Source organism: Cololabis saira, chromosome 8 (genome assembly GCF_033807715.1).
Source record: "Cololabis saira isolate AMF1-May2022 chromosome 8, fColSai1.1, whole genome shotgun sequence".
Taxonomy (NCBI): Eukaryota; Metazoa; Chordata; class Actinopteri; order Beloniformes; family Belonidae; genus Cololabis; species Cololabis saira.
Window position 1 is genome coordinate 15,460,089 of NC_084594.1, and position 27,321 is coordinate 15,487,409.

The 27,321-nt window shown below is 39.9% G+C and overlaps 1 protein-coding gene across 5 annotated transcripts in view; it reads left to right on the forward strand.

The window, feature by feature from the left end:
* The first annotated feature begins 5,512 nt into the window (after positions 1-5,512).
* The window catches only part of pacsin1b (protein kinase C and casein kinase substrate in neurons 1b), a 38,542-nt gene continuing 16,733 nt past the window's right edge, over positions 5,513-27,321 (forward strand). For 2 of the 5 annotated variants that reach the window (XM_061726870.1, XM_061726874.1), the window contains exon 1: positions 18,142-18,299. The gene's annotated coding sequence lies outside the window, so the exon portion shown is untranslated. Of the gene's footprint in view, positions 5,632-18,141; positions 18,300-25,785; positions 25,809-25,907; positions 26,052-27,321 lie in introns of those variants that run through there. The other 3 variants (XM_061726872.1, XM_061726873.1, XM_061726871.1) reach the window with 3 other exon arrangements.

Sequence of the window (27,321 nt, forward strand, 5' to 3'; positions counted from 1 at the left end):
TAGGAGCACGCTTCAGTAAACAGTAATGTTTTTAGGCCTGATTTAAAGGAGCTGACAGTTGGAGCAGACCTCAGGTCTACAGGAAGTTTGTTCCACCGGTGAGGAGCAGAATAACTGAACGCTGCCTCACCTTGCTTGGTTTTTGTTCTTGGGAACCACAACAAACCAGATCCAGATGAACCTCAGGGGTCTGGGAGCTTCATAGGAACTAACAGATCAAACATGTATTTTGGTCCAAGACCGTTCAGTGCTTTGTAGACCAGCAGTAAGATTTTAAACTCTATCCTTTGACTCACTGGAAGCCAGTGTAGTGATGTCATGACCAGTGTAATGTGGTCCAGTTTCCTGGTGTTTGTAAGGACTCTGGCAATCAATCCTCATTGATGTACTGTATATGGGCTGGTGGTCAGATGTTTCTGCTGAAGTTCATTATTATTTATTTCGTTTTTGTAGTGTTGAGGACCAAGTTGTTGATGCTGCACTGCGATGACCGTTTTTCGACCTCTTCCTGTATGCAGATGAATTTCCCCCTGTGATGAGCCTGGCCACTGTCATGTTGTCTGCAAACTTCATGATGGTGTTGCTTGGGTGGGTGAGGCTACAGTTATGTTTGTATGGAGTGTAGAGCAGGGAACTCAGCACACATCCCTTTAGGGAGCCGGTGTTGCTGTCCTTTTGTTCTGAGTGGGTCAATGTGATGTGGATGGCCGTGGCTATGGCATCCTTTATTGATCTGTTTTGCGCAAACTGGGTTGAATGTGGGTGGAGGTCTTTGAATTATGTGGCTTCTGATCAGTTTCTCGAATCACTTAATTATGACTAGACTGAGAGCCACTGGCTGGAAGTCATTTATGCTGCTGATGGTGTTCTTTTTTGGTACAGGGATGATGGTTGAGTTAAGCCAGGACGGTGACCCGGAATAGAGACATGAAGAATATTTTGATAAAGAGGTGAGCTGGTTTGCACAGTCTTTTAGGATTCTACCAGTGACGCTGTCAGATGCTGCTGCTTTCCTGGAGCTTACTTTTCTTAGTACCCGCTTCACTTCCTGTTCCTCGACCTTGAGGAGGTGGCTGCAGCCGCTACTGATGTTGTATTTTCAAAGTGGGAGAAGAAACAGTTAAACTCCTCTGCCAGTGCGGCATCTCCCTCCACAGCATTGGGTAAGGGTTTGTAGTTGGTGATGTTCTGAACCCCCAGCCACACCTCCCTCAAGTTGCTTTGGATGTGGTCCTCAATTTTGCATTTGTAATCCTATTTGGCCAGGCGAATGCCTCTTTTCAGGTTTGCCCTGGCTAGCTGCACTGTACAGTTCCATGTCACGGGACTGGAAGGTGATGTTCCTGTTTCTCAGCAGGTTTCTGACCTCTTGTCATCCAGGGATTTTGGTTGGCATACACCCGAATGTATCTGTGCAGTGATGGATGTATACGAGTACAGGTGTTGTGTACTCTTTGTTGTGTACATGCTTTCATTTCATCCCGGATTGACTACTGCAACGCACTTTTCACTGCACTCAGTTCTTCTGCTCTGGAGCACTTACAGTTAGTCCAAAATTCTGCCGCAAGGCTACTCACCAGGTCAAACAGACGGTCACACATCACCACCATACTTAAATCTCTCCACTGGCTCCCGGTTTCATTTAGAATACAGTTTAAAATCCTCACCCTCACCCACAGAGCACTGCATGGTCAGGCTCCCCCTTATATAACTGACCTACTGGAACTGTATTCACCAGCTCACCTGCTCGGATCAAATATGCAAAACTTACTGGCTATCCCACGCACCCGCCTTAAGACTTGTGGTGACCGAGCTTTCAAGGTTATGGCCGCTACATTTTGGAAGCTGCCTGCACCTTTTAGATCTATTGAGTGTGAGGTGGTTTGGTGGTTAGCACTGTTGCATCACAGCGAGAAGGTTCCCGGTTCGACTCCCGGGCCTGGCGTGGGTCTTTCTGTGTGGAGTTTGCATGTTCTCCCCCGTGCTTGCGTGGGTTCCCTCCGGGTACTCCGGTTTCCTCCCACAGTCCAAAAACATGCGTAGTAGGTTAATTGGTGATTCTAAATTGCCCGTAGGTGTGAGTTTGGTTGTTTGTATATGTATATGTGGCCCTGCGATGGACTGGCGACCTGTCCAGGGTGAACCCCTGCCTCGCCTGTGATGAGCTGGGATAAGCTCCAGGTAGGGTTGCTAACTCCCTGAAAAATAAATAAGGGACACCTCATCGGCACGGGCCGGCCAGCCCGATTCCCACCACCCTTCCTGGCGTGGTGAATTATTTTAGCCCCTTTTTTTGTGAGTGAAACGATTTTTTAACTATTTGAATCGAACCTTAATTGAATTAGATGCATATTTTTGAATGCCACAATCACATGGGAAACAAATTATTATCCAGCAATTCTTTTCAAGAATATGAAAACAATACAAAATACAATACAAAAATACAATACAAAATGACAAAATGAACTGAATAAAATAAGTATCTTTCTTAAACAGAAACCTGTCCTGCTTAAATTAAAATTGTATAAATTAATATAAAACAATAGAAAGAAAGCAGAACATCCATTCTGTAATAGTGCACATTTTTAGTGCAAAAAAAAAGTGCAAACAGAAAATCTGTAGAAAAATTGTAAACATATTGTGCCTCAAAGGCCATGACTGAAGGCTACCGTTGTAGTAAAACAGAAAAAAAATAACTTGTGAACTCAACAGCTCAATGCCATTTTCCATTAGCATTTTATGACTATTTTTTCACTCTCACAGTAATACGGGACAAAGTGCGACCCTTTTCAGCTCAATACGGGACGCATACTTTAGTTTATAAATTTATTTATTTTATTTATTTATTTATTTAAAATGGGACAGTGCATATTAATGAACATTCACATGTAAATATGCCAGATTATAGCCTAAGGCTAATTTCCATCTGTAGTCCCCTGGCAGGTTGATGGTAACATGAACATAAACGAATCAGAAAAAACAAAGACAGAAACACATAATACCACAACACAACACGAAAATCAGTACAAGGAATAAGAAAAAACAAAGACAGAAACACATAATACCACAACACAACACGAAACTTAGTACAAAGAATAAAAACAGGAGACCAACGACCAGTGTGTAAATATGGGACGATCCCGTTTTTCAAGGGACGGTTGGCAACCCTAGCTCCAGCAGACCCCCGTGACCCTGCAAAGGATAAAGCAGGTATAGAAAATGGATGTATGGAGTCTGTGAGCTCTTTTAAAAGCCAACTGAACACCTACCTTTTCAAACAGGCTTTTATGTAAACTGCATTGTATGTTTTTTTCTATAATGTATTCACATGTACGCTGTGTCACAAAAACAGCATTTATAATTTAAAACCAGGAGCCAGTCACCGCACTCACGAGTCACGACCAAAATATGCCAAGGTGCCAGAGAAACCATGTGTAGACTATGTAAAAAAGAGAGGATCTGCACACTTGGATCAATGCAAGTATCTTTAATTAACCAAGCTTTCGGTCAGAAGACCTTCATCAGGGTAATAGTCAGCACATAAATTCAATGAACCATCTTATATGGTTCATCAAGGCAATCAGCAGCACCTGTGCTGCACCAGTCCCACCAAGATGGGAGATGTAGTTCAGAAGCAGGAAATGTAGTCCTCTCTACAAAGCAATAGAGTACAAGTAAAAGAAACATTGCACAAGAACCATATGTTGACAACAACAACTAGACAAAAGAGAAAAAGACTAAACCATAGAGAAAGAAAAAAATATATATATATTTAAACACAACACATATATGCATACAGTATATATACACATACACATATACAAACACACACATCTATACACAGTATAGCAAATACAAGATAGAAAATATATACATGCCACTCAATAAAGGGTGAAGACACTGCATAAACATCAGGCAAATCGTCATAAAATGCAGTGCCCTTAGCCATACCATTATTGGTCCACGACAGATCTACAAAAATCCATATTATAACAAAACACTCATGTAAAACTCAACATTTAGGCCCTTAGGGTAAAGAGAGTCCAATGTGTGTATCCAAAAGAGCTCCCTTCGACATAATATTCTGTCAATGTCACCTCCTCATTTAAAAAATATTTCTAAGGTGAGGCCGTTTCTCTCTCTGAGCAACATGGAGAGACTAATGCACGCCTTCATAACTAGCAGGATAGACTACTGTAATGCTTTTCTTACTGGTCTACCCAAGAATACCAGAAATCAGCTGCAACTGGTTCAAAACGCTGCAGCGCGAGTTTTGACTCAGACCAGAAGGAAAACACACATTAGGCCCATTTTAAAATATTTACACTGGCTACCTGTTAGTTTTCGTGTTGATTTTAAAGTTATTTTATTAGTTTATAAAGCGCTACATGGGCTTGCACCAGAGTATATTTCAGAGATGTTTTTATTCTATGAACCAGGAAGGCCCCTCAGATCCTCTGGCTCTTCCTTTTTAGCTTTTCCACAGAGTAGAACTAAAACATTTGGTGATGCTGCTTTTAGCCACGATGCTCCAAAACTGTGGAACAGCCTGCCGGAGGATCTGAGAGGAGCTGGAAATGTGGACATTTTTAAACGTAGACTAAAAACTCATCTCTTTGGTCCGGCTTTTATGTAGCATCACATTTTATAGTTTTATTCTGTTTAACATTTTTTAGAGGTATTTGTTTTATTTTGTAAACAGAGAACTGAGGCACTCGTGAGGGTAAGATTAATTAAAATGCCTTTATTGGTGCATGGCTAATCTATTAAAAGTGTGTCTACGCGTTTCAGCCAAACTGGCCTTCGTCAGGACAGAAGTGAAAACAAGCATCATTTTCATTTCTGTCCTGACGAAGGCCAGTTTGGCTGAAACGCGTAGACACGCTTTTAATAGATTAGCCATGCACCAATAAAGGCATTTTAATTAATCTTACCCTCACGAGTGCCTCAGTTCTCTGTCTACAACATTTTATGGATATCCCCGACTGAAGAGCACCTGAGGGATACACTTTTTTGCAATACCCAAGCAGCACTCCATGCACCGCGTTCCTGTCTGAATATTTGTTTGATTTATTTATCTATTTCTTGTAATGTTTTTATTATTATTATATTTTATTGTTGTGGACTCATTATTTTTTAGCCTTCATTTTTTAACTTTTATCATTATTTCATTTTAATTAACTATATTGTATGTCAGTGTGCATTGGTCTCCCAGTTTTTACTTTTATTTTTGTTATGCTTATTTTTCAGTCAAAATGTTAAGCACTTTGTATTTCATGTACCTGGATGAAAGGTGGTATACAAATAAAATTTGATTGATTGATTGATTGATGTATTTTATTGTTCTAAACTGTTTTTATTCTGTAAAGTTTTCAGACACTTTGGATTTCAAAATATCAATGTCACATTTATTTTTAAAATGTCATTTAGGGTCGATGCTTTTATTTTGAAAGTGCTTCCGGCGCCCTGTTGCTATGGTTATGGCGAGCTTGATTCCGGACCATCCCCCATCTGGAGCTTCTCTCAGCGACTCGGCTGCTGATGGTACAACACAGGCAGTCTCTGCTGCTGCTGACCCATATGACCATGTTTTAACAAAGTAAAAGAAACTTACGACGATATACCTTTCAGGTATGGGTTTTCTCGTTTCTTCTTTTCATGCGCCTGTCAGTTATTAATAGAAAGCTTAGGTTTGTTGACTGAGCTTCTTAATTTCTGGGTAGTATTGCCGCACTGTTACATCTTCTGTCTGCTAAATGAGGCACCAGCAGCCTTTTTACTCAGACTAATTTAAGTCATCAAGAGTAAACGTTGGATTTTAAATTATGCATGTATATTATTTGCTTTATCTCTGCATGTTAGATATAAACCCACAGCTTTGACCTGGTATGTAACTTGAACCACTACCAGTTTGTAGCCCTGCTTCATGATGCTCGTTTCTGATCAAAAAATTAGCCAAGATGTGCAAATTCACAGTTTGCCTTGAGAAAATGCATTTAGCATAATTTATTGGGGTGTCTGTCTGTGTAGAACATGTAGTGATGACTGGAGACTCAGCAGCAGCTTGTGCAGGCTGCAGCAGAGGGTGGGGAGGGACTTTCTTTTCCTTTTTTTTTTTATTAAGTAAAAAGCTAATCTCAGGGGAAAGCTGTGCTTCCTTCAAACCAGTTATTTATTTGATTTATGGGTTGGAGAGCAGCTGGTGCAGGCTTGTGGATCAGGTCAGAGCTTCTGACCTCCATCCGAGTTCAGACTCATCTCTGAGTGAGCTCTGTCCAGGGTCCTCAACTCTCATCACTGATGGGCTGTGGTCTCTTTGGATGCACTGATGACTGAATTAGTCAATCTGACATAGGCACAGACCCTAGGTTTATTGTCATGTAATTATTTGGAGTACCTGACAACATTCATTCATGTATTGTGCATCACATAGAGGCAGAGTGAAAAATGCAAAATCACTCAAACACAAAATTCTTTAAATGAAAAACAACCAGCTACATGCTACATGCATAAACTGAAAACATGATCATTGAAATGGCTCAAAACAGACACCAAGCAAACACATATAGATGCAGAGAGCTTCAAAAATGAGCAACAAGAAACAGAACAGCAAGATAAGAGCTTAATGCACATCCACTGTTGTTTGCTGTGGATACAGAATCAAAATTAGAATCAGAATCAGGTTTATTGGCCAAGTACATGCCAGACAGGGAATTTGACTCTGGTTATTTCGCTCACTGTACAGTAAATAGACAAATGGGTCTTATTAACATATATACATTTAAAAAAAAGTGAAAGGTGCAGCATGAGGTAGGCATGGTTATTGAAAGGTGCATTGTTACAGCATATGGTTGTGGTTATTATTATTATTATTATTATTATTGCACAGTGATTGATTACTCTGAGACTCTATGAGTGATGAGAGTTCATCAGAGCAACAGCTTGGGGGCCAAGCTTTCAGGCCAAGCATCCTGTTTTGGCCTTTTCTCATAAACCCCTTCATTCACAATCCATCCATGCTTCTTTTTTTCTGTAATTCTTGGAAAAGGTGTACGTTTTACAGCAAAGATTGGATCTATGCCTCAAAGATCCATTCAAAGTTTAGCCTGTTAAGTGTATAAAACATTAAAGGGCAATGCCACTGATTTGAGACAATCAACATCAATTTCTCTGGAGGAAACAGTTGTGTTTATTACGGCATAAAGCAAGGAGCATTACTGAGTTTCAACAGTGTCTATCTGTAGGTTATAATCTAGAAAACTCATAGAAATTTACATTGTGGTAAGGAGAACAATTTATTGATCATTTTATGGTCGTCAGTGCTTCTACCTTTGGATAGAACAAATTGAGTTTCCTATTTTGTGTGCTACTGGAGCTGTGTACAGCGTGTGGCTTTTTCTTCCTGTGGAGTTCACCAGCAATTAAAAAAATAATGTAATAATGTTTATCTTCTCTCAGTTGTTCTACGGATAGAATCTATAAAGCTCATGTGAAATCCTCATTTTCTGTGTATTTTGAGCAAATCATCATACCTTGTTTCTGATATTCAAAGCCACCAACCTGGCAAACCAAGTCTTAGACAAACATCTCTCTGCATGGTGTTGCAGAGGAGCTTTTGTACAGGCTGACTTGTTTGCATCAAGTTCAACAGAAAGAAAACCAGTGAATATAAGTGATTTGTTTCATTAATGTGTCCCAGCTGAAAGCAAATTAAAGGCCGAGGTCAGAGTGGGAATGTGCTTCTCTTTACCCATCTGTTCAAGTGATTTTACTTGAGGGTCTAATTGGATTAATTCATGTGACAAATAAGGGACACCATTTGATTTGCAGCATTCAGTTCTGCACCCTCGGTTTTAGCAGGAGGGGTGACAGATGAAGCGTCACAGTTAATATGATTAATTAGACTAAACCCTAAGTTGTCTTTTCTCTCCATCGTGCTCTCTGTATAAATAATTATGGATATGTTATTCCCGGTGGAGAGACACTGTTTTAATTTGTTCAAGTTTGGCATGTTACATTTGGTCCCAGCTGATGTTATATCATTGAAAGGAGGCAATTAAGGGTTACAAGAGCCATCACTTTGTTTTGGGTCTTCTATATTTGAACATTTGTTTTTCAGATTTGCAGGGCTTTGTTGTATCACACAATCAGATCAGAGCAAATTCGTCAAGCCTCCGTTCTCACACTTGTTGAAAAAAAACCAACAAAAGATCTACTCACGCTCTATCAGTAATTTGCAGAATGTTTTATTATCTAATATTTGTAGGAAATCTGGCATCTTGTCAGTGTTTTTGCTGATTTTGGCCCAAAGGGTCCTTCAGTTACCTTAGAGGCTACAAGCCGGTGTTCTCATAGCATCAGTCCCAAGAGTAGATGAATAAATAAACATCTTGTGTGAGGATAAATGAAACAGTTGTGTCAAGATGGGCATCTGATGTAAAGACTTGTGCAAAATCAATATTTGGAAGATTACTGGGACAAGCTGAAAGGACTTTCTTTGCTATTTGTTATAGAGAAGAAAGACATTGATGGTGTCTATGTAAGCAAAAAATACACAAACAAACACTAATGAATGGAGTGACAGTCGGTGATATGGCCTAAAAGAACAATCTCAAATTTGAAAACCACATCTTATTTTTGTATTCAATCAATTTATTTTCTTTAAAAAAAGTTTGTTTAAATAGCAAAAAAAGAAAAAATCCAGACTAATTAGCAAATGGAGTTGAATGTTTTCAGCATGTGTATGAGCACTGTCATAATGATTAATTCAATTAGTCTATAAAATTGGTATATCCCTAAGTAAGTAATAGTTTATATGCAATGGGGATTTTTAACAAGCCTGATAGATCAGACCCACATCTATAGAGATTTAGGGTCTGAAAACAATTTATAGGGCCGTCTTATCAAAGGGGCGGCACCAGCGGTTGCTTACTAAACTTCCTTCTCAATCATTTGGTTAGCTCTTCAACCAATCAGAGCAGCGATCCAGATGACTTATTAGAATTGACAGAGTCAACAGGAGAGCGTGTTGTGTGGAAGAATAAATTAAACTTTTGCTGCCACCTGTCAGCAAAACATCAAACACATCTACCATGCAAAGAAATGATTTGAGTGCCTTAATTAGGACTTTTTCTTTGAAAATCGAACCAAAGTCCAAGTTGTTAACTGTTGGTGTCAAAGCCGATTCAAACAACTGCCAATCCTAAACTGCAGCAATATACACTGTTAACATTCGTTCTCCCTCCTGAGGATCCTGAGGATTAGATTTCTAAGCTCATTTTAAATTAATATATTATCAACACTGGCTGACCCTTACATTACTTTAGGGGTCCTACTTGTGGACAGTGTTGCAACAACCTGTACCAGTTCAGTGCAACATTCAGGAAAAGAAAAAGGATCCGTACCAATTGTCTGTGTCTTCGTTTCTAATGGAAGAAATATAAGCGTTAAAGAATAAAATTGACTGGTCTGTTTAATTTGTGACGATGTGTGAGCTCAGTTTTCTGTGTGTACTGGTGGGAGCTCTTAGGATAGGTACTGTACGCCCTCTCCTTTGGTGATATCAAACTTAGTTTCCAGTGTGTTTCCAAATTTAAATCAGCCTACAAGTGCACCTCACAGTTGAGGGGGATAAAGTGCACTTGCATGGCTCACTTCACCCTTAAACTGGATTCCTATGAACAAATCTGTCAGGCAGGGCTGAGAAGAAAGACGTGGTTCTGTAATCCTGCAATATTTTAATCAAAGCATGTCATATCTTCTGGAAAAAAGGGCATAATATGACTGCATGGTGTATGTATTAGCAGGCATTTGAATTCATAAGCTTCCTCTGCATCTGGTCTGCAGCACAGGCTTCATGCTGACTGGCAAGTGCACACAGTTTTGGCTTTGCCTTGATCTGAGGTAATTGGAGCCTGAGATCAGATCCACAGAGGGGATCATGGGACACAGGCAGGTTGCTGAGAGTCCTCAAAGGCCCAGGGCTTGCATTTGTTGTCATTTTTGTACAGATAATGTCACACATGAAAACACCTTTATGTGATGGGTATTACTACAGCTTGGACGACGCTGCTGTCTTATTGTGCAATTATAGAGTGACAGTTTTACCATGACATGAGAGTATCTTTAGTAAAATTCCTGCTACTCCTAATTCCTTCAGGACAAATGTATTTCAAATATTATAATTACAATAAAGCTGCTGCTTTCATTTTTTGATTATTCCTTTAACGTTAATATGTGAGAACATTCTAATCACTTAATGCAAAGATATTGCCTTTTCTTCATTTGCTGACCCTAAAACCGGTGGTTTTGGCACATTTTCTCACAAACAGTAAAACATGGAAGGATAAATGTACTGTATTTGTCCTCATGGGTGTTGTGTTATTTTCAGATTTGATGCACTTTAAAAATGTCCTCTAAGACGGTGACTCTGCACTGTGTGCAGACTCTTGAATCAGCAGAATTTAACCAGGAGGTTGTGCCTGAGCAGAGCAGCAGCAAACAGGCTTCAAATGCAGCTCTTTTAAGCGCAATAAAAGCTGCAAGATTACTTTGAGGTGGATTAGGTCATACCTGGAATCTTTGAGATGAATGATGAATGAGGTGAATTTGAACGTATACGACCAAAATGTTCAGGCTACTGCTTTTAACCTCCATCAGAAATCTTGCCTATATATGTGTGTGTGTGTGTGTATATATATATATATATATATATACATTTGTGTCAAACTACTTCCCACTTTTGTTTTTATACCGATACAAATTTCTGAATTTGATGACCGATATGTAACATTGAATGGGAGAATAACTTAAACGGCTGTTTGGTCAATCTGGGTGCAGCAGCATGTCCTTTGACAAATATAAAGTTATTTGTATAAGCTCTCCAGGAAATACTTCAGAGACATTCAATCGGCTTGGTTAAATGAGTTTATCATCGCATCTGAGGCATTCTACGTCCTTGAGGAATATCAAACACAATTTCTTTGATAATTAACCTTTAACGTTGGTAAAACAAGACAGAATTTCCTCCCCAGTCCTGTTGGCATTAAAGGTGGTGTGTCACCGCACACGCAGAAACCCACCAGGTTGTTTAGTCTCCAGTGGAAACAGTTGTGGCAGTTTGACCTCTTTTTTCCAGCTCTGAACAGCAGATTGTGCATGAAGAAAAGTCTTTGGAGTGGACAATGTTTGATTTGCCACACCTGCTGGTGTGGAGAATGAATTTGTCCGTCAGGGAGACGAGCATCAGTCGGCTGTTTGTTCAGACTTGGAGCGCTCTTTCATGTTTACCCTTCCATAAAACACGAAATAACTTGTCCGTGCTGTAGCCAATTCTGTGTGAAACAGCATGGTTTTGGGAAGCATCACCTCCACAAAGACTCCACATTAATAAAACCTCATAATTTTGGTATGTGCAAATCTAATTTTGACAGTCTCTGCACAGTAAAAACCTCACCTGTGACTTACCGCCCACTTTAACGGTAGAGCAGTTCAGACAGTAATATCCATTTGTGTAGTTTGAAGATGGGCAGCCTTGTTTGAGTGCTTGAGAGAGCTTCATTGAGCAAATGCAGCGTATGTCTCAGGGGTGTCACTATTGGAGATAGCACATAACAAAAGCCATCTTCCAGTTTAAGAGGAACAAGAAGAGGCTATTACAGGGTGTTGGCTGCAGCTTTCCTTTGCACCTCAACGGCTCCAGCCCATCAGATTTATAGTGTCAGTGAAGTGCTTTGCAGCCAAGAGAGGAGGAAAGACGAGGGTGAGATGCTGCTATACTGACTGTGTATGCAGAGACTGAGTCTGTGTGTTTGGAAATGTATATTTGTAGGGGTTACAGCCACAAGCATGTATTGTAATTCATTTTTATATATGATATAAATAAGACTTTTGCCTCTGAACTGAGTTATTGCTTGGATTCAAAAATATTGGGAAAATACTTTCAGTCAGACATCCCAGAGCTCTGGGGATGCGTTCACATTAGTGCCATGTCCCAAAAATAACCAAAACAATGTTACAGTGATATAATCAGTCTTTAATCTCCTTCAGCAATAGATTAGTGTGCCATCTTTTAATGGAACTGAATTCAAATGTTATCTGCACCTCTTCTTATCGACACCTTAAATGTTTGTTTTCAGAGTGTCATTCCACACAACAACTTAAAGTTACGGTTTCATTCAAATAAATCTGTCTCTTAAAGCTTGAGGAATCCTAAAAAATAGTGACACAGATGACCATACCAACTTTATTTCATATTTCATTTTATTTTATATCCGAAACAAATCCTGTACATAGCTGAATACTAAGGATTATAGAGACTATAAGAAACATAAAACAGATAAAAGCATCGACATATACAAAAGCATGACATAAGAACAATTTAAATTCAATACACATTCAAAACAATAAGATGATTAAAATCTCTGAGATTAAATAAAGAAACAAAGTCTTTCTGAGGTAAGAATAAAAATGGGTTTTCAGACACGTCTTAAAAGTGGACAGTGAAGTGGACAGTGAAGTGGACAGTGCAGGGGCCTCCCAAACACGCAAGGGCAGGTTATTCCCCAGTTGGGGCAGCAAGAGAGAAAGCCCTGTCCCCTCTGAGCTTCCTCCAGGACCTTGGTACCTGCAGGAGCAGCTTGTCAGGCGACCCGAGGGACCAACAAGAAGAAGAGCAGGGATGAAGAAGCTCAGAGAGGTAAGGCAGGGCAAGATCATTTAAACCTTTTAAAACAAACATAAACATTTTTAAAATGAACTCTACCACACAGGCAGCCAGTGGAGTGAAGCCAGGACAGGATCGATGTGCTCTCTTTTTTATAAATACCAGTTAAATGTTGTGCAGCTGCGTTCTGAATTTAACGTTACAATAATCCAAACCGGACAAAATGAACGCGTGGATCAGTGTTTCAAAATACTGCCTGGAAAGAAACGGTTTTACTTTTGTCAAACGCTTTAAATGATCAAAAGCAGGACTTAACAACAGTCCCTAATTTGGTTGTCCACTTTAAAATCACTGTCCATCTTACAACCAAGACTGGTAATGGTTGGTTGAAAATGTATATTCAGGGGTCCCAAATCAGCAGACGCCCCAGGGGCCGCTTGGTCCAAACAGTGATACCTCTGTTTTCTTTTCATTAAAGGCCAGCCAAGCTTTAATATCCTCCAAACGATCCATTTAATTTAGAAGTAGTCCTTCTGCTTTATGGGCAAGTAAATCTGACAATTATCAGCACAGAAGTGGAATGCAATTCCATTAAGCCTCAGATATACTTGCAGTTCAGAAGGCATACGTGTACGCATCATGGCTGCCACGCGTATCCTGCGTTCATTTGACGCGTTGACGTGCACGTTCTCAAAAAGACACTGAACGCGTACGCGACCTGCAGTTCTCGTTCTGCCCGCGAGTGGCGCTGGTCCCGGTCAGATACCAGCTGGCCACAAGTGACGACGCAGAGGTCACTGGCGCCGTTTCCTTTGCTGAGATCGCAACCAAAGCAATGTTATAATCTCCTCTTAATCAAATGTTGTCATGTTAATTTGTTCGTTCTAATCTGCTACTGCTACTACTGCTGCCACTATCTCTACTACTAAATACTTAATCACTTTTCCAACTGTTGCTCTGCGCCGTCCCCCTATCGGTCACCGCCGGTACGACGTGCTCTCCTCGCGTGCTAGGCGAGCGACGTTGCAGTTGGTGGTGCAGGCGAACGGACGCGAACTATGCACCAACAGCAAGTATATCTGGGCTCTTAGGATAGAGCCTAGGGCAACAAGTACAGGGAAAAAGCAGTGGTCCTAGAACTGCACCCTGTGGGACCCCATATGACAGAGGGGTGGAGGATGATTCTGAGGCTGAAATGCTGACACAGAAGGACCTATCATCCGGATATGACCTAAACCAATCGAGTGCAATACCACAAATGCTCACTAGGGGATTTAAGCGTGACATTAAAATCTTGTGGTCATCTTGTCAAACACATTATTTAGGTCAAGCAGAACCAACACAACATGGTCACCAGAGTCACATGCCAAAAAGATATAATTAAAGAACCTTAATAATGCTGATTTGGTGCTATGGAGGACCTGATTAAAAGAGCTCTAGTGTGCCATTTTCATCCATAAATTATTGTAGTTGATGGAATACAATCTTCTCTAATCGTTTTGAAATAAACAGGAACTTAGAAATTAGTTTTGCATGGAGTGGTCAAGAACAGCTTTCTTAAGAAGAGGATGTAGTAATGAATGTTTAAGTTTAGCAGGGACCGCACTGTAGGAAAGACTGCATTAATCATGGTAAGAGCACACTCTGGTATACTTGGAAAAATCTCTTAAAAAAATCGTGGAGGACTAGGATCATGTTGGGTGCCCGAGGGCTTAAGATGATACACAACATCCTCTAAGAGAGAGAGAGTCACAGGCTCAAACTGATTAAAGACAGCAGAGCAAGGGGCTGCAACAGAAGGGTCAGAGTCAGGAGATGTGATCAGAGCTCTTGTGGTGACAACCTTTTAAATAAGAACATTAGGAACTCATTACTAGTTTTAATGGAACCACAGGAGTCCAGGATGATTTGGCAAGAAGAATCAAACCACGAGCTATAGGCTCCTCTATTTCAGAGAAGTCAGGAGAGACAGAGACGTAAAAGCAGCAGAGAACTAAGCTGCAGAGGAAGGGTTAAATATCCTACAGCAACGAGTAGGAACGCAAGATTTACAGTAACTGGGTTTTTTTTTAAATAAAACAAATATGATCTGAAAGTCCTTAGTCACAGATTTCTATGTTAGGCACATGTAGATGAAAGAGCAAATCCAGTGTGTATCCATAGGCAGAAAATTGAGATATAGCTGTATGGCAGCGTTGACTCACAACAGTGACACAGCCAAACTCATGGCAATAAATAAAGAATAGGAACACGTCCCAAAAAAGTGTTCCAACACTGGTGAATAGTCTGCTCTTATATAGCACCTTTTATTCTCGGCTAGGCTCTATAAAACACTTCACAATGTAATTCTCAGAAGACAATTCACAAACATATTCAGGGAGCTGGTTCTGTAGATTCAATTTCAATTCAATTCAGTTTTATTTATATAGCTTCTATTGCAACAGAGGTTGTCTCTAGGCGCTTCCCAGAGACCCAGAACATGACACCGTAAAGCAGTGGTCCCCAACCCCCGGGCCCCGGCCCGGTACCGGGCCGTGGGTCATCTGGTACCGGGCCGGCCCGCACAGAGAGAAAAAATTATTTCTGTAGCATCCCCTGATGATGGATGACTCTCAAACTGATGGTTCACAATGTTTTTATTCCTTGGATGTACAATAAATACACTGCAAACACACCGTAAGAGCTATAAAGGAATAAAATAAAATAGAGTTAGTCTTTCTACATTCATATAAGTTTCATTTAACTTAAATACAGACCGACACAGCTGCTCGCTCGCTCGCTCGGTAATAACAGCTACAGGTTGATTTATGGTTCCGCGTTACACCTACGCAGAGCCCACGGCGTAGGGTGTGCGTCGCCGTGCGACCTACGCCGTAGGCTACGCGGTGGATTTAACGCGGAACCATAAATCAGGCCTACCGCTAACCACAATACATGAGTAACCATGACAGCCAAACAGCCAAACTTTACATAAATATGGCATAACATTTGCAAAGAAAACAAATCCTTATCAGCAGGTGCTTTTTGTGTCAGTTAGGCTCCACTTTAGCATTCCTGACACTAGTTTAGTCTTTCAGACACACTTTCTACTGCCGTTAAACTTTTACCGTTAAAGTCTGAAGTGCCGGATGTTGACGAGGTCTCGGTGAGACGCCTTCAAAATAAAATCACTAAATATCGGTCTCCTTAATAAATAAAATAAAAGCCTGGCTTTAAATAACGTTAATGAGACGTAAAAACATAAAAACACATTTATAGAAATACTCATATTAAAGGTAATTTACAATTTCCATTATTTTATTTTATTTTTTCGAAAATTATGTTTTATTATTATTCATTATTATTATTACTATAGAGAAAATCCCACAGTTTTTAATGCTGATCTTGTCATTTTATTTAGTTTTTTTATCAACTACACCTTTAGATTGGGCCGTGAAAATATTGTCAGACATTAAACCGGTCCGCGGTTCAGAAAAGGTTGGAGACCACTGCCGTAAAGAACATACAGAACAGAACAGAACAGAACATACAGCCCTTTTTTCTGTCAAACATCTACTATCTGCTGCTGAACTCTTGCCACACCTTCCTCTGCTACGATGGAGAAACTTCAGGTGGTGGTTTGTAACTGACAAATAGAACACTTGTAAACAACATCAGGGGTATAATTACAGCTCAGGAACAGCTGATAAATAGAAGTCAAGGTCAGATTGTTATCAAGCTCAAGAAGTTCCTTCCATACAATGACATGACTGTATTTCTTTGACAGTATTGTTTTGCATAAACAGTAATAAAATACGCCTAATAAAATCGAATATAAGAACATCGTTGAATAGATAGCTCTGATTCCTCTCTGCTAAAAGGTTGCTGGTGCAACTCTCGGCTTTTGTATGTGTGTGGGAAGTTTCATTCACGAGAACAACGGATGCTTTTACAAGTGTGTGTATATTAGTGTGCATGTGGGCATGTGTACCTCTCACTGCTTTTTGCAGCTGCCCGGTCTCTGAATGAGTCACTTCTCTTATCGCCCACCGAGGTTCACGCCCATCTTCAACTTAGCTCGTTCAGAAATGCATGCACACTTTGATTCCAGCAGCTGAGCTAGAGGCTTTAATAACTACCCTGTCTACTCCGCATCTCTGCAAAAGTGCAACAAATGAGAGAAAAAGGCTCATTGATTACAAATAAACAAGGATGCAAAACCCTGTTGTCACCCACATTTGCTCATGTAGCATTGACGGAATCATTGAGCATGACTACATGGAGTTTCACAGCTACTTAGCCCAGAACGCCACAGTGACATCTGTGCTTCATGCCTTTCCAGTACAATAAATGAACATGTAAAAGTAAAAAGGTCAGTCCTCATAAGTTGGCAGAAAAGCTACATTTTAATCTGTGTGACACCTGGACAAAATCTATAAATGATGATAAGAGTTAACACTTAGTAACTAAATGGAGCTTTTAGTAAAACTCAATATTTACTTCAAGCTTTTTTGATTTTCATTTCTTCTGTTTGCAACTACAGAGCTGCAGCTCGAGCTACAAATGTTAGGTATCGAACCCATCACTCTGGAGGCTCTTGTGAGCATTTGATTTAATTTACCCAGAAGCATTTTGCTTTCCAAAAACAAATCTGTATTTCCAGTTATAGTGAGTAAAATAGGGTTAATTAAAAGATTTTTGACCAGCACCATTAGTAGTGTCTGACTCTGAGTCATTTCTCAGAGTCAGCCCTCCACATCAAGAAGAATGGATGTCAGGAAATAACAGCAGAAAAAAACAGGCCATTTTCAAATTGAATTTTCTGCAGGGGTGTATAAGAGCAGACCTGCAGGCCTTTCGGTCCTCTTTGTCCACATGTTGCTCGTAAATTACTTCCTGCATAATAGGATACAACAGTTAGGTCAAGTGGAGTAAGCCCTTCTGGGAGAAGCGTGATTAGATGATACGCGGATGATACACAGATGGTAGGAATAGAGGAGGAGGGCATCTGTGTAGATAGACCACGGGCTTCCTGTGACTCCTCCATCACTGGGATGCTGATCAATGCCGTTGCAGGATTTTGTTGGAGATTTGCTCTGATTCATCACAGCATTGCTCTGATACTTTAATTTTGATGTATTCAATTTTTTGATGTTTTAATTGGAATACTTTATTAGTTTCTTCATGCATTAAAAAAAACCCAAACAATTCTAAACCTCAGAATGTTTATCCTCCACATCAGAAAACCCATATTGATTCTGTTGGCTGCAGCTGAGCCGATATCCTGATCCAGACTCAGAGTCTGATGCGGACTCTTTCCTATCCGTCCTTATCACCACCTGTGTGACTTTTATCTGTTCTTTCTGCCCATCTTAATTCCTCTGTAATGAGTAACTCGCTGCCTTTTTAAGGAATGATCAGCGAGCGCCCTCGCCCTCCCCACGCAGCTAGCTAATTATTGATAGCCTAATGTGTCCTCTCAGAGGTTTGCCAAAGTTCCGTCTTGCCTTGTGTGGGTGTGGATGTTAGACTGCAGGATGTGACGGGGTTGCAAGCGAACAGAGACGCCGCGGTTTCAGTTTTCCCCCAAATCATTCAGATAGTTTTAAAGAGGGATGCTATCGAGGAAAGAGCGGCCGCAAAGAGGACAAACCAGGTTTAGTAACTGCTTTAATCTTCAATTATGTATTTAGTGACGTCACTTTGTGTTTGACCTTGATTTTTTCCTCTCGTGGATCATTTTTATGCTGAAATTATGAATTATCACTCATGTGAATGAAAAAGGCTGATTTGTGCATTCCCATGGGTTTTTTTTTTATCCACCTCTATAAAAAATAGCTACGAAACTAGTTTTAAGGACACACCCAGACTTTGATCTTTGCTTATCTAATTGCTTTTATGAACTTTGAAGGAGTTTTCCACTAAGTAATAGTTGCACTCTGGTAAGACTATTGAGTTGCTTTGAAAAATTTATCATAGACAGTTTTCTACTTAAAGTACACTTAGGTTTCATAAATATGGGCACGGCCACTTCAAAAAGGTGATTAAATCCTTCCCTCGTGCCGGTGGTGTGTTATTACGTAATCACAGAATGGGAGTTACATCTAACAACTTCTTACCTATAAAGGGTTTGTGTAATGTACGACAAGACGTGCTAGCATTACAACGTACCCTAAAGGCTGTGTCTGAACACAGTTTTTGATAAGTTTAACTTTCAATGGTATAGTGATTTGTTCTTTTTATTTTTGATTGCACACATCAGCGTACACAGGAAGACACAGGAAGACACAGGAAGACTGGTGAACTCCGTCAGTGTTGGGGTGCTGAGTAGCTCAGCTGCAGGAGCAGATGCTGCGCACACAGAGCCGTAGCATCCTTGTTCCAGCCAGCTCAGCTGTTACCCTCCCTCTCTCTGTTGGCTTTTCTGTCTCACTACTTTCAAATTAAGATCACTAGTGCCTTAAAGGAAGGAATCATTTTCTCTGTTTTTATTGCTACTGTTACCTTTAGCGCCTCCAGGTGACATGCTGTACAGTGGTCAGGAAACCTGCATTAGTAGAAACAAGAAACAAACAAAAAAAAACCACCTCTGCTCATGAACAGCAGCCGAGCTTCACAACACTGAGCTGGCATATAACCAGGGGTGCACACAAGCTGGTACTCGAGGGCCAGTCTACTGCACGTTTTAGATGTTTCCCTGCCTCAACACAACCCTGATAGACAAGGCTGTGTCACCAACAGAGTTGTGTAAACCTTGATGACATGTTGATGACGACCAGTGATTAGAATCAGGTGTGTTGAAGACAGGGAAACATCTAAAACATGCAGTAGACTAGCCCTCGAGTCCCGGCTTGTGTGCACCCCTGTATATAACTAACTTCATGTACTTTGATTCATTCATCTTCATGTTCCCCCCAGTCATATTGAAAATATTCCAGACATACAGGACTGTCTCACAAAATTTGAATATTGTGATAAAGTTCTTTATTTTCTGTAATGCAATTAAAAAAAAACAAAATGTCATACATTCTGGATTCATTACAAATCAACTGAAATATTGCAAGCCTTTTATTATTTTAATATTGCTGATTATGGCTTACAGTTTAAGATTAAGATTCCCAGAATATTTTAATTTTTTGAGATAGGATATTTGAGTTTTCTTAAACTGTAAGCCATGATCAGCAATATTAAAATAATAAAAGGCTTGCACTATTTCAGTTGATTTGTAATGAATCCAGAATGTATGACATTTTTAATTACAGAAAATCACAATATTCAAATTTTCTGAGACAGTCCTGTATAGGAATCATTGTTAAAGTTTGGCGTTATTGCTGTGAGAGACGTTCAAAGATGTAAAAGTCTAGCAACCAAATGTAGCTTGGAAGTTCCTGCTTTCCTGAGATTCTCTTCTGATCGACTTCTGAGTTAGTGATCACCTTTCACTTTCACTGATCAATTACTGATTGATTGTAACATTTCAAGTCTGCGTGTGTCTGTTATTGATAATAAATGAATATTAAAGAGAGATTTCAGCCTTCAGCTCGCTTTGCTTTCACCAATCGTTTTGAGCTGCCTAAGTGGTTTCTTGTGTTGGGGTTATGGATTGATAGAGCATCAGCACTGTTTCCTGAATGTAGTCACTGAGAAGTTTTGCATTAGCACTCATACATTTATGTGCAAGAGAAAGAGCACGTCAGGATTGGATTATAAAGTTAATCTGATGTGTGGAGTCTTGTTGTGACATTCAGCTTTTTGACACATATGACTGAAGGATGCAAATACTTTGTCCTAGCTTTTGCAGCTAAAAAAAACCAAAAACAAACCACAACGCTCTCGGTCACACCTATCACAGAACAACTCTTTAACAAAGGTTTTTTTCTTGTATAATCCAAAAGTCTAGTCGGTGACATAAGATCACATCAAACCTTTAAGAGCTTTTGCGGATGCGTTGGGTTGGCCACCTCTTCTATCTGTTTACTCTGCCGTGTGAATTATTGATGAACGTAGTTCTATATATAGAACTTACGAGGGCAGCAGCAGCGAGTTTGTCCTGGGGGAAAGAAAGGAGCTGCAAAAGAGCTGCATTAGAATAATGTGACTAAGATCTCATCGTGCCGGAGGTCTGTGCTCAGAGGTTCCACTGAAATAATAGACGTGTGTGTGTGTGTGTGTGTGACGTATTTACTGTAAATCATTGATTGAGCTCTGTCTCATTGAAAGAGTTTTCAAACCAAACATATGCTGCTTTGTCGATGCCGAATAAAGAAAGTAGAAAAGTTTTTTTTTTTCTTTAGATCAATTATGAGTTTGAGCTGTAGTTAGCATGCTTGGTTGAAAAATGCCTTGGTGCTCTCTTTGAACACGGCGATGCTCTCTTAACTTATACCATTGAATAAATACTTATGAAAGTAGTGAATGAAAGCCAAGCCCCAAATATATTTGTGATCTTTTAACTGTTTATGTCCCAGCTTGCTCACTCAGGTCATCAGAACAAAACTCATTATCTGTCCCAAGATCCCCTTATATCCCATCCCATCAATTATGGAACACTCTTCCTTTCTCTATGCGCCGGACCAACAGTGCTGAACGTTTTAAAAGACAACTGAAGACCCTTTTATTTGGACAAGCTTTTAGTTGACTGAATAACCTTGACTTTGCGATTTTTAAACTTGGTTTTATTCTGCTCTTTTTTTTTCTTTTTATGTTCTTAATCCCTGTTTGCTTTACACTACTTATTTTATCCTGCTTCGCTTTTTATTGTAAAGCACTTTGTGATTTTTATCTGTGATACGTGCTTTAGATATAAAGATGATTGATTGATTGATTGATTGATTGAAATTACTTTCTTTTCTTTTATGAGGCAGTCACATACAGATTTTCTATACACTGGAACATGCTAAATGATGATCATCAGAGCATTCATTTTGCAGCTAATGATGAGTTGTATACAGTTCATGGAAAAAAAAACATTTTGACTGTTTTATTTTTAATTTGATTTAAAATACAAGTTTAGAAGTAAGTAAAGTAAATATCAAGTAAGTGTATTTCATTCCACCTAATTATATTTAAAATATTTCGCTGGCGGAAAATCTATTAGTGAAAGGTTATTTTTATCTTGAAGTTACTTTACCTTCTCAGAAATTCGCTGTGGAGAAGGGACTTTGAAGCAACTGTACAGTTTCACCCAATATGCGCTGTTCTGTCGTAATTGTACTTATTTACTCGTTTGAAGATCTCGCGAGGCCTGCCGTGTTTGTGAGACTATAGTTGTGAATTAGCTCATCTGTTGGCACTCAGGATGTATGTCCTGATGTGATTGATTTCTGCTGTAAACTGCGGCACATTTCTGTGATGCACAGGATATCCGAATATTGAAAATGGATGCAGTGCAATCAGAGACTGAAGTCAAGAGTTTGCAGCAGAGGCTTCATAGTGGGAGGCAGGTCTCCCGCAGCTTAACGGGAAAGTGCAGTAAATGGAGGTGAAAAACGGTTGAACAAGTCATCGAAAGGATATTATAAACAATAGCCTAAATGTGAAATAGTTTAGAGGGATTTCATGTTTTTCATTGCCCTCTGTTCCCCAAAGTCAGGCATAAATGCATAAAAGCAATCTGTTGTGTGTGGAGCCTTAGTTGTTATTAGCATTCTGTCCACCTTGCAGAGTCTGTTGGCCATAAGAGCAGTTGCTTGATCATCAGCCTTTTTTAAGCTTTGTGTGAGGAGATTTTCTTTCAAAATAAATGGACTCCAGGCACGTACATGTGACGTCTGCATGACCTTCCTCTCCTGAGTGTGCAGGGCTGCTGGCAGAGACCACTCTGCTCTCTGTTGCAGGTCTTGTCAGGTGATTCATGCAGGTGTGGTTTGCAGAGTAATGGTACTACAGCTGAGACTGTGACAGACTTCACCCGGTATGTTTTTGAGAGATTGTGGATGTGGTGGATTACTAAAGTGATTTAAAGTTGAAGATGCAAACTGTTAGTAAAGGGGGCCGTAATATTTTTTCTTTTTTAATCTAAAAGTGTTTGAATTATGTTTTTTTTTTTTAAATCAAGCGGCCTTCATTTGTCGTATTGAGTTCATTTTTACAGATGAACACGCTCCCGATGAACACGCTCCCAGTTTCTTCACAAGTTAATCATTTATTATTTTATAGCTGCTATGTCAACGGAGCGGGAACGCTCTCTGGTCACCATGAAAATTCCAAACAGTTGACATCAAGTACATATAACTCCTCCACCCGCCTGCAGACTTTGTTCTCAGTCCTGCAATATGGCCAGTTATAGTTAGTTAGCTTATTCCTGTCTTTTGATAAAGATAGCAGTATAGCAGTCTGAAATAAGTGCTTTTTTTTCTTTCAGTTAATGCACATTTCAAGGTTGGTTGAAATGACAATTTAAAAAGAAATATGCTGAATTATAATCTTAAAAAGAAAATAAACACATCAGGGCAGCTGTAGACACCAGCTGTTCAGTTCTGATGTTCTTTTTAACTTAAATGACGACTGATCAGAGGAATGATCAGCTTTTTTTTCTTTTATGGAAAAAATATGGCCAGTAGCCAATGATGAATCAAAATGTTTGATGTCATTCATATAGCAACTTTTTAACAGCCAAAAACACACATTTCCTGAAGTCCTTTCTCTCATTTCTCTCTGGCCAAAAGAGTGTTGATTGTGTTGCCTAACCTTAAACGAGTAGTTTGCAACCACAGTTCAGTCTTGTTTCTTCTAGTCCCAGGTTGATTTTTTCATTTTTTTTTAGCCCTGTGGAGAGTTGCTTGCTCTACCACTCTGGGTCACTGCAGGCGTACGCACTCATTGTTTGGTTTCCCAGCCGATTGTACGCCAGCACGCACCTTAACACCTCACAGTGGGCTTGACTGGTTTAGACTCTCAACATACAACCAAGTTAGTTCAACATCAGTGGCATAATAAGTGACTTAAATGATGCGTCCTTTCCAAAGAAACTAGTCGACTGACTGAGACCCAATGAGGCATCTAGGTACATGCAAATTGACGGATCACCTGTTTAAGTTTCATTAACTGGTACAAGAAACATTATCATCTTTCAAAACTAATTGCTCACTGAAGATGGCTGCTTCGCTCGCAATATGATATTATTAAATGTGTGTAGCATCGGGGTTATAAACTATTTTAGAAGTGGATGTCTGGAGTTTGAAACAACGCTGAGACATAATTAACATTTTTCTTTTCAAGGAAAAATGTATGTAGTTACATTTGATCTTTATTTAATGCAAAGTGAATGGGAACAAAACAAGCTTTGTCTTTTCAAAGACTATTTACCTATAAGTTGTATCCATCACTACCAGCTACTTATCTATTTATTAGTCTGCAGTCTTACTGATAGTAGCAATATAAATTACAATTCTTATTTTTTGCTCATTCAGACAAGAAATGTCTTAATAACGCCAACTAAATGCAAGCTCCTGTGTCAAACTGTTGCAGAGGGCACAACAGGAAGTATGAGGGCCTGAGAACAAAAGTTTTATAGATTACAGCTAAGAAGTCTGAACAAGCCTCATCGGTTAAACACTCTGCATTTCACTGTGGACAGATATTTGAATAAACCCAAGCAGCAGGGGAGGACTTGTGCTGGCCACGGTCTTGTTTTCCAAATTTACTTGTTCATGTGGTCATGTGGTAAAATGAGACTCCTCTCCTTCGTCTAGATGCAATAAATATTTAACGTGAAAGAATCATTTTTGTCTGCTCGCCTGTATTAAAAAAACAAACATGTTTACACCGCTCTGTGCTGAAATAATATTCATGAAGCACATTTTCTTGTGCATATAAAGAGGCATTCAGATGTCTTACTGGTCTGATGATTATTCATCAGAAAATGTATTTAAACCCAAAAGGAGACTCGTTACAATCTTAGAGGTGTCTGCAATTTCACAGTACAAATAGCTAAAAAGGTATGAAAAGGAGATGTGTCTCCATCACTGGAGTTAAATTCTGGAATGATGCCAACATAAATTTAAAAACATGTCATTCTTTTTTTGTATTTAAAGGAGCATGAGGCTCCTTTTAAGAAATGAGACTCTCTAGCGCCACCCTTCACCACGACGGCCGTTGGGGGTACTGCAGCCAACAGCGAAGCCGGCACGGGAGAACGGGGAGAACGCACATGCAGCGTCATGTGACGTCACATCCGCAGCCCAGCGCGGGAAATTCGGGACCGAATTGCAGCACATTTTGCAGCACACAGCCTGTTCAAGGCAACGGAGAGATACACTAGAGGGCTCATTCTTTTGGGTTTGGAACGCTTCATCTGACATTACTAATAGAAAACTTAAAATGTATACGGATTTTTTTCATAAATCTTGCCACAATCCGGCCTCAAGCTCCTTTAAGAAAATGGTTTGTAAAGCTATTTTTGAAGTTTATAAGTGCAATTGACCATCTGTAAATGTTTCTTTGCTTTTCTATTATTTCTTTGCCTTTTGTTGTTTCTTTGCTTTTCTATTCTCTTTTTGGTTTTCTGGAGGTCGGTAGCCAAAAAAAGAAAGTTGGTACAATAGGATAGGCTTTTATAAGCATTTTGCTTCAGCTTATGCCTTTTCAGTTATTGTTCAACACAGTTTTTGGTTTTGTATGAAATGTTAATGCTGTGGCACAATGTTTTTTTTGGTGTTGTTTTGTGTTGTCATGACTGAATAAACTCCATTCATTCATTCATTCATTCATTCATTCATTCATTCATTCATTCATTCATTCATTCAAAAGCCCAAATGCTCCCTCCAAACTAATCGTAGGATGCCTCATGTGTCAACATGAAGGCATCTCTGATGCTACCGATGGACCACTGCTCAACCCCCCCCCCCCCCCCCCCCTTTTCTCAGCCTCCTCTCTCCGGCCTGGAGTTCTGTCTGAGCCATTAAAGCATGACACCACAGGATTATCCGTCTGTGAGAAACACACTCATAAACTTTAGAAAAAGCACCGTGAGCAGGGACATAGCAGATAACAGATTAGGTGGACCGGCTCTTCATCTGCTCTGCACTCAGTAGGACGTACAGCGCTGAGCAAACGTCAACAGACAGGAGGGGAGGTGATGAGGAGTGGGGCTGCCTGCTGGAGGAGCCCACGTGCCTCTTTTCTCCTAGCTGTAGCCCTAGCCGCCGTTCATGGAGGACTGGAGGTAGGCTTTTGTTGCTCTTGTGGGGGGCTGTGCCGTCTTGGGGCAGCTTTGTCTTGAGGGGTTTGTCTCACTTGGGGGTGCTGATGCCGTCCAGCTTGCATTGCTGGGAGTTGTGATGCTTCTTGATGCTGGTGCACTTGCTTCAGATGTGGGAGACTAGCGATGCTCTTGCTTATTTGTGAAGATGTGGATGCTGGACTGAGACTGCTATGTGCACTTTTGAAAGGGGAGAGAGAGTCAATGGTGAGTTAAAGCGGTGTGATGCTAACTAAGCCTTGCAGGGTGCTGCTGCTCTTTGAGTTTTGAGTCTTTTTTCACGGAGGAATTGTTGTCTTGTGAACTGTTGTTTAGAAAAACCTTGAAATTCACTGTATCACTTCTATCTCAGCTTTTTGGCTTCAGTACAAAACAGAAGAACATAGCTGATGGTTGTTTTAATGCACTGTGATCTGCCTTCAAAATAAGCCAAGCAAAGGCAGCCCCGAACAAAAGCCCTCCTCTCTGCATGTAGCTAATGGCTTAACCAAGCATACTAAACACCCACTTCTCCAGCTTACTCTCGACACGGCATCGTTGAAGAAGGATCTGTTTTGTCTGGAACTGTTGGCTTACCCAACCGTGGATGCTCCCCTCTGTCGATAAGGTTTTAGATTATTTTCTAATGATGTGAGCCCACTCTCTTCCAGATCTGAGCTTGGCCTTTTATTGACAAAAGTGTCGCTCCATCTTCTCGTCCATGCTGACCCAAATACCCGAGCAGCTTCCTCCCCTCCCCCTGACCTCCCGTCAAAACACATCACTGCTGCATCTCTATCTATTGTTCCTATTAGTCCTATCTGTTCCAAATAGTTTATTATTAAAGAATATTACTTTATGAGTTTTTGTTTTTATTATGAGAAAATAATCAACTCTTCAAATTCAACCGCCCTTTACTCAGCTGATGGCTTCAGTTTTTATAAAAACAACAGGAGGTTAAATCTTGGATGTTACTCCACTGTCTTTCAATATTTCACAGTCTTATGTTTTTGTGAATTTTATCTACAGTTTACAGCAAATGTAAAGCAGAAAGTTTGACATATTTAATAAATGCACTTATTGTTCCTACATACTATATTACTGTTCAATAAAGTCAGTCTGCAACATTCACGGGCATCTATGTGTCACAAGCACTGTAGTATTGACCACTTTGTACAACTTTGTGTAGAATCACATATAAAAGAATTTTGGTCACCATAGAATCAGGCATGATCCAATATGAGTTTTAAAAGCACAGGAGTAAACAATTTAAACTCAAAGGTTCATAGATGCAGCCCACTGGATCTAATTTTGGATCACATAAAGTCATGTATGCACTGTTTTGGGGTAAATTGGTGCAGACTGACCAGGAAATGTGAATCAAAGAGCTTCTATCAGTAAGAAAGCAATTAAGCCTATTTCTCAAAATGCCAAGCTGTCAATTTAATACGCAAAGTTTGTCATCCATCTCAGGTTAGGTGGTCTATTTCTATCATTT